General features: G+C 34.3%; 1 non-coding gene across 1 annotated transcript; it reads left to right on the top strand.

Moving 5' to 3' along the window:
* Nucleotides 1–356: 356 nt before the first annotated feature.
* LOC127191209 (U1 spliceosomal RNA) lies at nucleotides 357–520 on the top strand. The gene has a single exon (XR_007830833.1). It is a non-coding gene; the product is annotated as a U1 spliceosomal RNA (small nuclear RNA).
* The last annotated feature ends 15,368 nt before the right edge of the window (nucleotides 521–15,888 follow it).

Raw genomic sequence — 15,888 nt, 5'->3', positions numbered from 1 at the left:
CTGAGTAAGTATAGATTTCACAGAGATTTTTATAATTTTTTTCTACATAAAACAGAGAATACAATAGGTTTTGTGGCTAGTTTGGTATCTAATTTCTTTCAGTAACCTGCAGAATACCTTTTTTCTTAAGATTCACTCCACAAGAAAGAAACCGCACTCGAAACTACTTGGTTAACCAAGAACTAGAATCTAGATAGCACAAAGAATTAGGGTAAAACCAACCATGACAGGTCAACATTCTCCCTTTCCCTTTCCCTCTCCCTCTCCCTGTACCTGTCCCTCTCACTCCCTCTTTGCCTCCTTGCTCTGGCCAATGATTGGAATAATATTCTTATATGCTAACAATTCAGTATATAATACTTACTTGACAGGGGAGATACCATGAACACGAAGGTGGTTTTCCCAGGGCGAGGCTTATCCATTGCACTCTGGATGTGCTCACCCCTGCGATTTCCCCAAATGCAGGAAACTCGACTTCATAATTTGTGGAAGTGGGGAACTGCGTTCATGCTCTCCTCTGATTAAAAAAGAAAAAAAATCAGTATATTATCTAGTGATCACCAAGGAGACTTACTCTGATGGCAGGTGAGAACAGATGGAGATATACACAGACAGATGTTATGTGGAGAGAGAGAGAGAGAGAGAGAGAGAGAGAGAGAGAGAGAGAGAGAGAGAGAGAGAGAGAGAGAGAGATTTGGTAGTATCCATTAAATTACTACCCTGAGAGCTCAGGGAATCTTGCAAGCAGTGGACAGAAAGATTGTTAAAGCTAGAGAGGGTGGAGGACATCAGGAGCACAACCCTTCAGACTCAGCAAAGCAAGGCACATATTAGCTCAAAGAGTTTGCAGCAGCAAACACAGGGCCTACAAACATGTATACCAGGTCCTCTGTGTATATGTCAATTATTAGTCTATTTTTATCACAAGAATATATATCCTAGATTTAACAGATAGATATGATTCTATAGATAGGTAAGGTAGAATAGGTAAAGTCTTCAAAAACCTCAGAGACATACAGAATACGACATTTAAAATGTTTTTTATTATTTTAAAGTTTCATTGAAAATAAGACAGGTTAAATCCCGACAACACCCATTCTACTTCAAAGAAGATGATTATCATCATAGAAGCTCCCTATGGAGATGGCTTCAAATGTGGCAGACCAGCCACTGGGCAAAAGGTGTTCCTTTCAGTGAAAAGCAGAGTTCTGCCTAAAAATGGGTAAGCTTGGATTCAGGAAGATGATAATTGAAAGTTTTCTTTGGCTGTCTTTCCTTCCACAAAGGAAGCCACTTTTAATTTTAATAATTTTAATTAATAAGATGTTTACAATCATGAATCAATATATATATACATACACATTTACTACTTTTTAAATTTCATCAGAGTGTATGTTTTATAACAGATTATTCTAGATTAATATAGGCTTACAAGTGCTAGAAATATAAATACTTTGCAGATCATTTAGAGTAAATGTGATGCTTAACTTAAAGAGTAAATTTAGCTAGTATTGCTATGAATGTATTACAAGGAAATAACTCAGTTTCATAATGAAAAAATCTGTTATAATTAATTCTGTTGTAAATATGAACTTAATACTTTTATAGTCTTTTTTGAGTTGAGCATGTTTTGGGGTCATAAAATAATACACAACACAAATTGTGTACTCGAATTTATGATAAATGATAAAAAGCATAATGAGGACCATATAAAATTTTATGTGAGTGTTTAAATATGTTATAAATAATCATGTTTGACACATACAGATATGAATCATGAAAATCTCTTGTTAGGACCTTCTGCTAAGCTGAACCAATGGAAGAATACCTGCATTGTTGACTTTCCATCTATTTTTCTCAGTGTCATTGATAGGATCATATTTTTCTCTTTTCCTCTTCTCATGGTAGATTACCTGGGTGGACTCACAATTAAAGAAATGACTTCATCCTTCAAATAAAAATGGATCATGTAAAAAAAAATGGATGATGTATAATTCCCTTTTATATTGTCTTGTTTTCAGTCGGTAACATTTGAAACCAACTTTTTCTCTTATACTTTTTATTTTTCCCTTGACACAAAGTTTCTCTCTGTGGCCTTCGCCGTCCTGTCACGTGATCTGTAGAGTCACTGGCCTCTTCCTTCTGAGTGTTCTGATTAGGTCTTTTTTTTTTTTTTTTGAGTTGAATTGTTTTTTTATTTTTTCTTTCATACATTACACCCAACGGCAGTTTCCCTTCCAGTAACCCCTATATGTACCCTTCTCATATCCACAGATGTAATCCTTTATTACCCCTCAAATTAAAAAAGAAAGATAGAAAAGGAAAAAGAAAAAAAAATGGCAGTCCTCCTAGGGAGTAGGAATGGATTTTTCAGGTGAACTAATAGTGAGGGCAGGTGTTTGTCTGACACTTTTGCCTGATCTTGGAACTCTTTTTTTCCTATTAAGTGGTCTTGTTGAGCCTAGATATGAGGGCTTCTGCCTTTTCTTATTATGTCTTATTTTTCCTGTTTGGCTGTTGTCTCTTGGAGGTCTGCTTTATTCTAAAGGAAGGTGGCTGGGTCCTGGACCTGGGAGAAGGGAAGTAAAAGGAAGTAAAAGGAAGCTGTGAAGAGGAGGGAGGACCAACTGTGGTATGGATGCATTGTATGAGAGATTAATCTATTTTCAACAAAAAAGAATAAAGTAGATTATAGAAATGATGAGTATTATAATTTCAAGTGTTTGGAAATGACCACACAAATTTTACAACAGTTCACATCAAGCTGTTTGGACATAATTTCAAATCTTACCTTGTACTTATATTTTCAAGTTACATATATCACTCATCGAAAAGTAGTAGCATTATATGAACATGTATATTAGAATTTCATCTGTAATTCCACTCTGTTTTTAGAACTATTACAATAGAAAAAAGCATTTTATGGTAGAATTCTTGGTTTAGAAACCAAAAATGTTTATGGATTTTATTCTGAGAGTTAAGAAAACGTCTTTATAACATGACAAATGAAAAGACAGGAGTATTCGTGAAAGATGACATAGTACTTTTGGAAACTCAGCATTTAGAAAGTGGACCACAAATGCTATTCCTGGCTTGATTAACCATGTTCTTCACTTAATTCAGACCCCTATAAAGGTATTCATCCCAAATCAGCCAGAAGAAACCTTAAGAGAAGACACCCTACTTCCCTTAAGGAGATAGGTCAGTTTTAGGTTGTTTTCTTGGGCTATCGATGTTTGTTTTCATTGAGAATTGTTTATAAGTGACTAATGGTCTTATTCAGAGAGAAAACAAGGTTGAAATCAAGAATGTCTCTATTTTCCATTATCTTTCTTTCTTAGGTTTGCAGAAGGGGTTGAAAAGAAAGAATACAGAATAAAGAAATACATAGGAATGATAGGATAAGAAGTAGATTATTGAATCTACTCCTCAACTTATGGCTTTAATTATTACTCAAAATAAGGCTATTTTTACTCATTGGTGTGTACTCATATATTTGATGCAAAATATGCGGTATTAGAGTACCTCTAATTATTTTTAATAGAGTAACTCAATTATTTTTATGAGTATTTTAATATTTTATTTTAGGAATCGATAATTACATCATTTCTGCACAATAGTATATATTTTTAAAGTATTCTTTTTCATTAATTTTCTATTTAATTGAGTTACTCAGATTATGTCTCAATTGTTATCCCCTCACTTGTATCCTCCCTCCCTTTTTTACCCTATTCCCCTCTCCTAGGTCTGTGACAGAAGGGGCATCCTCCCCCAACATATGGTCATAACTTAGCAATTATAATACAATATTTACACTCAATACTTTGAAAGTGCTGTCTTAGGCTGTTTAGGATAAGTAAGTTATACAAGTTAATTTTTAATTGATCAAATCATGATCATATCAATTACTAGTCTATTTTTATCATAAGAATATACTTTCTAGATCTAACATATAGACATGATTCTATAGATAGATAAAGTAAATAGATAATGTCTTCAAAAACCTCAGAGTTATTACAGAATACAGCAATTAAAATGTTTTTATTGTTTTAAAGACATTGAAACTAAGCCAGGTTAACTCCTGGAAACACTCAGCCTACCTCAAAGAAGATGATGAGCATCAACAAATATCCTTATGGAGATGGCTGCAAATATGACAGACTGGGCATAAGGTGCTCATTTCAGTGAAAGGCAGAATTCTCTAAAAATGGGCAAGTTTGGATGCAGGCAGAGTCAATGGCCAAATAATACCAAGACAAGATAAGCAAGTCCTCGATAGTTCCTGACTCACAAATATGTCTGTCAGATATATTGAGCCAGAAGGCTGAAGATGATGACCCAACCTTGTACAAGTTATAGAGAGTTTTGGGTGACTGTTGAGGCAGAAAACTGTCTCTGTCGGTTTTTTGTTTTGTTTTGTTTTTTGTTTTTTTGTTTTTCATTTTGGAAGCTGCTAACATGCCCTTTCTGTTCACTCAGGTAATTAATTTTATTCCTTCTCAGGTATCTGATGGAATTGAGACCAGACAGTTCAGTTTTATATATAAGCTTACTTATTTAGGCGTTAAGATGTTTTAGGCCTACATAGATGTTTTAAGTTGAAAGAGATGTGACATGATAGATATTTATTTACATTCAGAATTTTAGACTCACCAAGGCAGGAAAGATGTTTTCTTTAAGGTTACTGAATACAAATAGCCAAAACACTATGAATGTAACATTAATATAATTCCTGATGTATTCATGGTTCTTCCTAAGGAACTTCCAATGTGCCTAGGCCTTATGATATTATGTCTACAAATAGGGTGTTAAGAGTCTGAGAAAAACAAACTGGAAATTAATGTGTCTTGTGTAGAAACTGTTTGATGAACTTATGTGTTTTATTAAAGAGATAAATGTGATTTTTGAGGTCATCTGCTTTAATCATTTCTATCTGGGATATTGTCCATCTGTAATCTCAAAATCTTTGCTTAATATATTCATCTGGGCCACATACATCTATATGGCCCTTTAGAGTTCCTCCTCCTGGCCCATTTAGTTCTTTCCTATTCTATGGCGACTCTGCTCCTTGTTTCTCCTCCAGTACATCTCTCCTCCTCCCCAAGATCCTTCTGTCTCATACCCTGAAAACTTAGCTCTCCTCTTATTTCTGCCCTACCCAGGTGTAGGCCTTTTATTCATGATTTGAGGTTTAGATAGATGTTTTTAGGTTGATAGGTACAAGATATGATAAAGAATAGTTTTGGTATAAAACTTTAGACTCACTAAGACAAGATAAATAGCATTTTATTCAATGTTTCCAAATACCTTTTGATTAGACATTATGGATATAAGTCTTTCCTTTTGGTTTTTATAATTATTTCAGGGTTGTTCTTACTGTATATTATTACATAAAAATGGCCTTTTTTATTTAGATAGAAAAAAGGAAACTTATGGAGTTTGGTGGTGCTATAGATTTTAATGTTAATTATTTTGCTCCTCAAGGTCGGCTTGCTGTCTTTTAGAAGCAGACACTCACATACTCCAAAAATGCCATTTGTATCCTTGCTTAGGAAATGATTTCTGGTAAGCAATTTAAATATATTTAAATTGTCTTATAACCCCTGAATAAATAGAAGCATCATTAAAAGCCTTTCAGGAAACTCAGGTGGTTTCAGTGAAGAATTCTACCAGACTATTAATGAATAACTACTACCAACACTCCTCAAACTATTCTACAAAATTGAGACTGAATGAACATTGCTAAACTCATTCTCTTAGGCCACAGTCACACTGCTATCTGAAGCACACGAAGGCCCAACAAAGAAATAGAATTTCAGACCAATCTCCCTTATGAAATTTGTGTAAATATACTCAATAAAATATGTGCAAAATGAATTCAAAAACACTATCCACCAAAATCAAGTAGGCTTAATTCCAAGGATGCAAGGATGGTTAAATATATTATGATCAATCAATGTTATCTATTATGTAAGCAAACTAAAAATAAATAATCTCCTCTACTGAAAAAGCCTTTGACAAAATTCAACACACCTTCATGTTAAAAGTCTTGGAGAAACCCAGGATACAAGGTGAATTTCTAAAAATAACAGGGAAATATACATCAAGCCTATAACCAACATCAAACTAAATGTAGAGAAACTTAAAGCAATTATAAGAAAAGGCTTGTTCCTTGTGATCCCAAAAATTATACCAAAGAACTCCTACAACTGATAAAGACCTTCAGCAAAGGGGCTTGATACAAAATTAATTTAAAAAATCAGTAGCCCTTTTATATACAAATGATAAATGGGCTGAGAATAAAATTAGTGAAACAACACCCTTCACTGTAACCACAAATAATATAAAATATTTTGTAACTCTAAGGAAGCAAGTGAAAGGCCTGCAAAACAAGAACTTCAAATCTCTGAAGAAAGAAATTGAAGAAGATTTTAGAAGATGGAAGTATCTCCCATGTTCATGGATCAGTAGGATTTTGATAATAAAATTGGCCATCTTACAAAAGCAATATACAGATTTAATGCAATTGCCATAAAAAATTCAACACAATTATTTACAGATTTAAAAGAACAATTCTCAACATCATTTAAAAACAAACAAACATAAAAGCAAAAACAAAACAAAAAAAAAATCCCAAACCTCCCAATAGCTAACACAATCCTATACAATTAATGAACATATGGAGGAATCACAATTCCTGATTTCAAGCTGTACTACAAAGTGATAGTAATAAAAATTGCATGATTTTGGCATAGAAACAAACAGGTTGACCAGTGGAGTTGAATCAAAGACACAGAAATAAACCCACACAACGGTGGATAGTTAATTTTTGACAATGAAACCAAAAACAATAAAATGAAAAAAACAAAAGCATCTTCAACAAATGGTGCTGGTCTAACTAATAGGCTGGATGAAGAAGAATGCAATTAGAGCCATATTTATCACCCTGTACAAAATTTGAGTACAACTCGATGAAAGACCTCATCATAAAACCAGATACACTCAATAAAATATAAGAGAACGTGAGGAATAGCCTTGAATTCATTGGCATAGGAGACAACTTCTTGTACAGAATACCAAAAGCTCAGTAACTAATACCAACAATGAATACAGGGCCCTCATGAGACTTAATATCTTCTGTAATGGAAAGGATATTGTCAATAGGACAAAATGGAAGCCTGCAGAAAATGAAAAGATCTTCATTAACCCCATATCTCATAGAGTGCTAACATACAAATATATAAAGGACTCAAGAAATTAAGCACCAACAAACCAAATAACCCAATTAAAAATGAGCTAAAAAGCTCTGATGCTTCAGTGGTCTTGATGGCAGGAGACTAGCCCTGTAGTTTCGGTCTCTCACAGAGAATTCTCAACAGAGGAATCTTGACTGGCCAAGAAGCACTTTAAATGTTCATCAGGGAAATGCAAATCAAAACAACTCTGTGATTCCATCTTGTACCTTCCAGGATCGCTAAGATAAAAAACTGAAGTGAAAAACACATACTTGAGATATTATGGAGAATGGGGAGCACATCTTTGTGTTACAGCTTTAAGTTTAGTGTTTCTGTTAGATTACTGAGTATGAGAACAAGTGGGCTGCTGATTCCTGGGCCTTTTCTTGGGCTCTTTTCCCTCTGTTGATTTGCCTTTTGCAACTTCATTGTAATGGTCATTGTTTTATCTTGCTCTATAATATTTTGTTATGTTCTGTTTTTATCTCTGCAAAAAAAGGAAATTTTATTCATCTCACTGACATTTACTCCCAATAAGACTATCTGGATATATGAAAATGAGATGATTGATAATGCTGATGAGAACAAAATTTCTGAAATCAATTTACTCATCATGCATACCTATATTGCAGAAGAAGTAGAAGCAATAAACTACTTTCATTTTTATAAACTAATGCAAGGTGTCCAATAATTTCTAATCTACTTTATTTAGGGATTAGTATACGTTTTATCTGTACCTAGAGTTCTAGTTTAACACTGAAAGGATGTCTAAGAATGTAGTATTGAGCACATTTTGTTCTTACATTGTGTTGTATATGTTAAACAGATATTTCTAATATTAAGGATAGAGTATATTACAGTCCTTTTATAGCCAGTAGCATTACCTTATGTTCATCATATAATATAATTTTATAATATATCATACTTTCTCCACATAGAAATAGTTATTTATGAATAGTAATATTTTTGCAAACATGAGACTAATTAGCTATTATTTAAATGTGGAATTCCAAGCGTGACTCATATCTCTAAAGAAAAGATTTGTTACTGTGCAATGGTTGGACATTTACCTGTCATTGATGTGTGTATATTGGTGGCAGTTTTGTAAGCAAAGCTGCAGTGAATGAAATAAATGAAGCACATTAGTAGATTAATGTCACATGAGCTGAGGAATGAAAATATCAGTCAGATATGGAAGCAGGAAATGTCAGTTAGCTACCATGCTTTCTGCAGAACTATAAAACTTAACAGTTATTCATAATTATGGAAATAGTAAGTCATAGTTGGTAGTGTATGTGGTAGTCTGGGTGTGTGTGCATGGGTATGTACCCCTTATGTTTTTATTAATAGGTAACATTATAAAGGAAAATGTAGGAAAACGTTCATAATGTCTAATATGGCAAATTTAATTCAATACTATACTATCAGGAAGGTAAGCGCTTTGCTAATATTTTGTGTATTTCCATTGTGCAGTTTTGCTTGAATTTATTGTTCTTTAAATGTACTTATGTCAACTTAAAATTTCTATGATCTATATTATTACCCTTGATGATTTTCATGGAGGTAGCATGGCACTGTGTTAGTGATATCCATAGGCAATATGCCATAATTTATCATTTTTAGTTATAAAAGTTGGATATTTATGTCTCTTCCCCAACAGTAACATGGCCTGACAGCAGATTAATGATGTGATAAAATTCAGATAATAAGATTTGGCCTTATTATTTATCAAAAGATAAAACATTTATGTATTAATGATGAATGTAATTCATTAACCGTATATTATATTAAACATTATTAAATAGAAATATGTATGTACATGCAATTTCTTCATTTTTATAGAATCATTTATCTGTTTAATAAACACAATGGGCATGTTCAAAGGATACTTTAATGAGAGTTTATATCATTCTGAAGCTGATATGAGTGTGGTTTCATTAGTGAGTTTCAGGCTCACCTACTCTTTATGAAAAAAAATCAACAGTTGGAGCTTCCTTGATAACATCGCATATTCCAACAATGTTTTCCCCAATCTGCTCTAGCTACCAAGGTATCTTGGTTAAATTCTAATTTGAATAATTGAATTCTGCCTGCATATCTGACTTCTTCTATTTTCTTGCACTCTTTGCAGTCTTGTTATTTTCTGTTTTGAATTGATGACTGTTGCAGCTAGGGACGCTAAGGCTGTGTGACAGGACAGGAAATTATTTGCTTTGCTGCTGTTACAGGTATGCTACCCTAAGTCTCCAGCTCCCATTTCAATTGCAGCCTTTGTAAATCTTTCACATTCCTTGATTTCAGTTCCTAATAATAAATAAAGTAAAAAAAAAAAAAAAAAAAAAGACCTGTTCTCATGTAATTTATATTAAAATAAGCATTTACCTAGTGCAAGCTAAGGTACAATATTCTTTTAAAATATTATTTAAAATGATACTTTAAATTTTTAAAAGGCATTTTTGGGAAACCAATGCTTACTAAAATTATTACTATTCACTTTGCTTCCAATAGTGTCTCCCTTTTGTAATCTGGATGAATACTAATTTGATGCCTTGCACAAAGGATACCTTATGAGGTATGTTTAGTAAATACATATACCATGTGTGTAACACAAACCCAAAACAAGCACATGCATTATCTGAATGGAATAGCCAATATTTTTCCTACACAAATTCAGTTGTACCGAGATCATTTCATTTCCTTCTGAAAGATGATCCTTCTGGGTAAATCATGTGTAGTTCATATTGATGACACTGAACCTTAAATGGGCCACCTCGTTTTCTGTGCTCTCAGACATTCTCTTTAAAAACAGAAAGCAGGCTATCAAACAAAAGCACACAGTTCTCTTAAGTAGTTTAGTTACATGAGACATATTTAGGAATAATCTAAGCTTGTGTTCTCTTTCATCAAGTAAGCCATAGGGCCCTTCTTGATTGGAAAGAATACTCATCTGGCACCAATAATATAAACAATTCTGAGGTTGGAGAGAAAGTAACTTTTATACTCAGTTGCATGTCTCCATAGGTTTCACAAATAAGGCATTTATTTCTAGTTTTTAAAGGATATTTTTTTAATTTTACTTGTTTTAAAATGTCATTTGTATGTCAAAGGTAATCAGATCAGATCGACCCTGACTGCCTTCCTCTATCATCTCCTGCACCCACACAGCATCTCTGCCCCACTTCCTTGTCCTTTTAGAAATGCCCTATGATAGTTATAAAATCTTTGTTTCTTAAGATTTGTATTATAGAGATTTTACTTCGCCTTGTCTAGGCTATTTCCAAATATTTTATTTGGTATTGGTGGCCACCTTGATTTACACTGCGCTATTTGAAACTATAATAATTTTCAGTGTCATTTTAGCTCTTTGGATCATGTTTTCCCCATAAACAACAAATAAATCTGATATTTTATAGGTAAGGAATTCATATTTCATTTTGACAGTTTTGAGACATCCTGTTTACTGAGGCTCTTATTAACCTTGTCATTCAGAAGCCTGCAATTTCTGATACATTTACTCACATATTAGAAACAAAAGGATAAAACAGAGAACAATTGTTCTTTTAAAAATATATATATATCAGAGTGTCAATGTTTGTTTATAAAGGTTCTCTCCTTGTCATGAATGCTAAAATGAAATTAGCAATAATTATAAATCACTTTGTACAAAAGATATAACTAACTCTGAGGCAAAAATAATGTAGGTGGTATTAAATGAATGCTTAAGAAATTTTAATTAAACCAATAGGACCAAGCATATATATATATATATCTCATACATAATATATATTATTTATTTGCCTGGTATTCCTGTGAACTCTTTTAGATTCTAGTATTAGAGATGATGAGTGTGGTTATAGAAGTTGAATATACATATAAAACTCAAGATCTTATGTTATGCAAAAATGCTTATGTATATACAATGGATAAAAGAGAAAATTAATTTAAACCATTGTTGTTGCCTGAAGTAGGGCAAATATCCAAAATAATTTTGCTATTATTTTCTGGACATACTCAGGTGGCTCAGGGTTTCTGTATAATAACCCTGCTCCCATACCGTAACATTTCCATGCTTTTCAGTAACCCCACCATCATAAACCACCCACATTCAAAGACTAATTATTTTTATGGAAGTGCCTCACTATCTAAATTGTACATGGATCCATTTATCAATGAAACAACTGCCATGGGAAAGTGGGTTTTATTTTGGTAAAAACATAATTTTTTGTAGAAAAATTTTAAAATGATTCATGTTTGTTTGGATGCTGATGAGTAGAAAACCCATCTGAAAATGATAGGTTTTGTTATCAGAGAAAACTTTTAGATTCTTACTTTCTGATAAGTAGTGTTAAGTAGAAAATAATATACATTAAAAATGAACAGCCAGGAAGATTTTTATATTATTTTCTCTGATGCTTTAGTCTTTCAACTACTCAATTTAAACTATTTCAACACCCTTGTTTACAGACTAAAAACTATTGTTTCTAAAGTAACTATTGAAGAAATAATGGTGAGCTAATACAGCTTTTATTTACGAAATATATATTTCCGCATGGCGGGCATGAGTCCGCGGTTTTTGAAAGATGAGGTCCTCAATGCATCCTGAGAAGTATGATTGTGTTTCAGAGTTACCCAGAAATGTTCATCCCTGAGAGTGGCCGATTTGGGAAGAAGTACTTAGCACAATGTATTAGAAATACCCAAGACGAGATCATACAAGATGGCATCGATCCCACATTGTTTCTGATCCACAAATAGCAGTGACTGCACAGCCACAAAAGGACCATACTGAGAGCACCAAAACACAGTGCTGATGTTTCCCAGAAATAAGGAAATCCTGTCATGTGGTTTGTCATGCCCTCCCACGGTAGGACCATGGGACCACATTCTAATGAGCTCCCAGGGACTCAGGGCTGCCCTCACAGTGGCTGCTTTTCAGGTTGTGGCCCAGAGCAGTGTGGACCAAGGAATGGCGTTCCAGGAGGGGGTGCTGTCCGAGTTTAGCCTGAAGGAGGACTGCACTGCCCACACCACAGGCCTCATGGACCTCCTCTCACAGGCCCTTGCCATGCTCAGTGCCAAGATCTGGATCATGCAGAGGTGGAAACTAGGGGCAGCACCGAGGTGGTGGCCCATGGCGGATGGAGCACAGGATGGAACCAGAAGCTCTGAAGGTGTGAATCAACAAAGCCACAAGTTCCCCAGGACAAGAAGCTGAGCTTGGCCACCATCAATGGTTTCTACAAGCTATACAACGAACACTTTGAGGGACCACCAATTGCTACCTGCTTGATGGCCCACAAAATCTAGTACCCACAGGAGTAGGAGGCCATCCAGGCCTTGATGACCACGAACAATCTTGAGAATTGTACAGGAGCTGGAGAGCTGGCCCTGAGGATATGCAAGCAGGGGAGCTGACCCTGAGGTCACAAGAACAGGGCAGCTGGTCCAGAGGACGTGGGAGCAGGTGAGCCATCCCTGGGGACATGGGAGCCAGAGAGCTGGACCTGCTTTGAGGACACAGGAGCTGGAGAGCTAGCCCTGCCCTAAGGACGTGAGAGATAAAGAGAGCACCCTGCCCTGAGGACATGGGCGAGGGTGAGCCTGCCCTGCCATGACTACATGGGAGCAGGAAAGAGGGGCCCTGTCCAGAGGATAAGGGAGTGGGATCTGATCCAGGGCTCTAAGTGGACCTCACCCCAGCATCTACCCCATGTATGACCTGCTGGAACACATGAAGGGGCTGGACCTGCAAATTCTAAGATTAAGAATCTTCCTGATACAGGGCAATAACAGGATATCCTATGACAGTCCAAGTGAGGATCCAGTAATGATAGTGCAGGTCTCAAACCAGACCCATGACTTGTAACAATGAACATTTGAAAGTAAACATATGTGGACAAAAGGCTATACTGCATGATACACTACAGCTTCTGTGACAAGATTTTTTTTTGTTTGTCTGTTTGTTTTATTTTACTGGGGGGAGGAGAGGGATTTTGGTGCATGATGTGTAAATTATAGACATTCAATAAAAGTAAAAAAAAAAAGAAAAAACAAATATATATTTATATTGACTAATTATTAGAATAGGGTTGTATTAGAAAACAATACATGTAAGTTATTACATAACATATATAAGTATATGTACATTTTGCATTCCTATAGCTACATCTAATAATTTGCTCAGTATGTAAATTGAAATATTCTGTCCGAAGGTTGAACGAGTCTTGACAGTGAATTTGAAAACCACCCACATACATCACATTCAATGTCACTAACAAAACCTTTGTGTATAAATAAAGATTTTTATTAAAACAAGAAGTGTGGGCTGGAAAGATGGCTTAATGATTAAATCTGGGATTACAAAGAAAATTAAGAACAATGACTCAGTGCAGATCGAATCAGAGGCTGTTCTGACAGCTGCGTCCACAGTCACTGCTTAGGGCCTATATCCTGGAAGCTGGAATTGAAGAGGAACCAGCACAGTCTTTGAGACATTATCCTCTCTCTACAGTGGGAAGACCGCTATTTACAGGCTCAGTGTAATTTGTTATCAGGTGCTTCTTCATCACAAGTAACCGGTTATTCTTATACAAATGTAGTGACAAGACAAAAAACAAAGTTTATTTCATACACTGACATTTTATTTAGAAATAATGCATTTTAGTTATTGTTTTGAAGGCATATTGAAAACCAACCAAAAATAATGTTAATTCTCTCATATATTAATATTTTCATAATATGACTTTTAAGTTAAATAACTTCACCTATTTGTGTGTTCTACTAATAGATTTAAAAGAGCTGTTATTTTAAAATAAATATAGTTGGGACTGGAGAGACAGTTCAGCAGTAAGCCAGGGCTTTCTGCTCTAACGACTACTTCAGTTCATTTAACTCCAGCTCTGGAGAATGTACTGCCCTTTCATGCTTTCCACAGACACAGAAACACATAACACACAACACACACAAACATACACACACACACACATACACACACACACACCACAAAGAAATAAATAACAAAGTGCTTAAATACATGCTTATAATTAATATCATGCTTGAATTTACAGTATTTTTCACTTTAGTGTAAAGACTCATGAAGCATTTTTGTTTACAAAATATGATGCTTTTAAGAAATATTTAGAGCTTGTTCAGAGACTTCTAAAATTTAAAAACCTAGTCTCAAGTTCTGATACAATGGCCATATGTATGTACAAACAATTTATAAAGCATAAAATATTCAAAAATTTACAGTGATTTTCATTAAGTGGTATCCCAGGAAAGTACTCAGACTTGAAATACAATTTTAATTTTCATAATGAAATATTTTCAAGTTGAAGCTTATTTTTGAAGAACTTCAAATAACTTCAATTTAGCAAAATAAAATAACGTTTTTGATAATCTCATATTAATATGCATAATATAGTAAAACAGATCATTGGAAAATGCGATTATATGTTAGGAGCACACCTTCATACAATGGGTGAATTTTTACATCAAGTTTGATGAAAAAGAGCTTGAATTAATTTTAAAGTCATTCATCTCTCCAGTTTATATTAAAGCATTGACAATGCCGAAAGTACTCGCTAATGCTATTCTGGCTCTATTTTGTACTTACTGACATAATTATTATCGTACTCTGTCTTCAGTTCAAGTTTTTGACTTGTTCACACTCATATCGCTGCTACAGATGAGAAGAAGACGGAATTAGCCTTTCCAAACAAAACTGTCTCAGTGAGTTTCTGCTGGGAAACAATCTTGAAGCTCTCTAGTGTCACGATCTTCGTATTGTCCAGCATACGTGGTGACTTCAGGTCTATTTCAATAATCATTCTCATTGTCATTGGCACAAGAGCCAATGTTCCTGTCCTTGACTTTTTCAGAACTAGCAGTGATGGGATATAGTAAAAACAGTATTTTAAAAGTATCACCTAGATTTTAATGTTGTAGCAGGGTAAGCACTTTACCAGAATTATTTGAACTAAAAATATTTCAGTTAATGTATTTTCATTTGTGCATGTGTATGTATGTGTGCATGTCCCTGTTTGTGTGTGTGTGTGTGTGTGTGTGTGTGTGTGTGTGTGTGTGTATCTTTGGTGAGCAGATATAGTTATTTAAGTAGGTTTAACTTCCTTGCATATTATTTTTTTAAATTTTATTTTATTAATTTATTAATATTATATCTCAATGGTTATCCCAGCCCTTGTATCCTCCCATTCTTCCCTCCCTCCCAATTTCCCCTTACTCCCCTCCCCTATGACAGTGACTGAAGGGGATTACCTACCCCTGTATATGCTCATAGGGTATCAAGTTTCTTCTTGGTAGCCTGCTATCTGAGTGTTTAAAACATCTGAACACAATACTATCACTCACATTATAAACAAGACAAGGTGGTTAGATTCAATATTTTTCTTATGTATTATATTTTACATTTTAATTAAAAGATAATCATTTTGTTAGAATCCATGATATTTATATTCTTAATATTATCTTTCAAGGAACATGTGTTTTTATTTTGGTTTTCTATGAAGAACCAAATGCTTTCTCATGTGTTCAAAATAATGTGAGATTAATTCATGTGATGTAGGCTGAACTGTATTGCATTCTAAATCTCATTACCTATGTCTGTAATCAATAGAAAAATAATCACCTAAAA

The sequence above is a fragment of the Acomys russatus genome, chromosome 6 (assembly GCF_903995435.1).
Source record: "Acomys russatus chromosome 6, mAcoRus1.1, whole genome shotgun sequence".
Lineage (NCBI taxonomy): Eukaryota > Metazoa > Chordata > Mammalia > Rodentia > Muridae > Acomys > Acomys russatus.
Note: the sequence above shows the minus strand (reverse complement) of the source record. Positions and strands in the feature narration are given on the sequence as shown.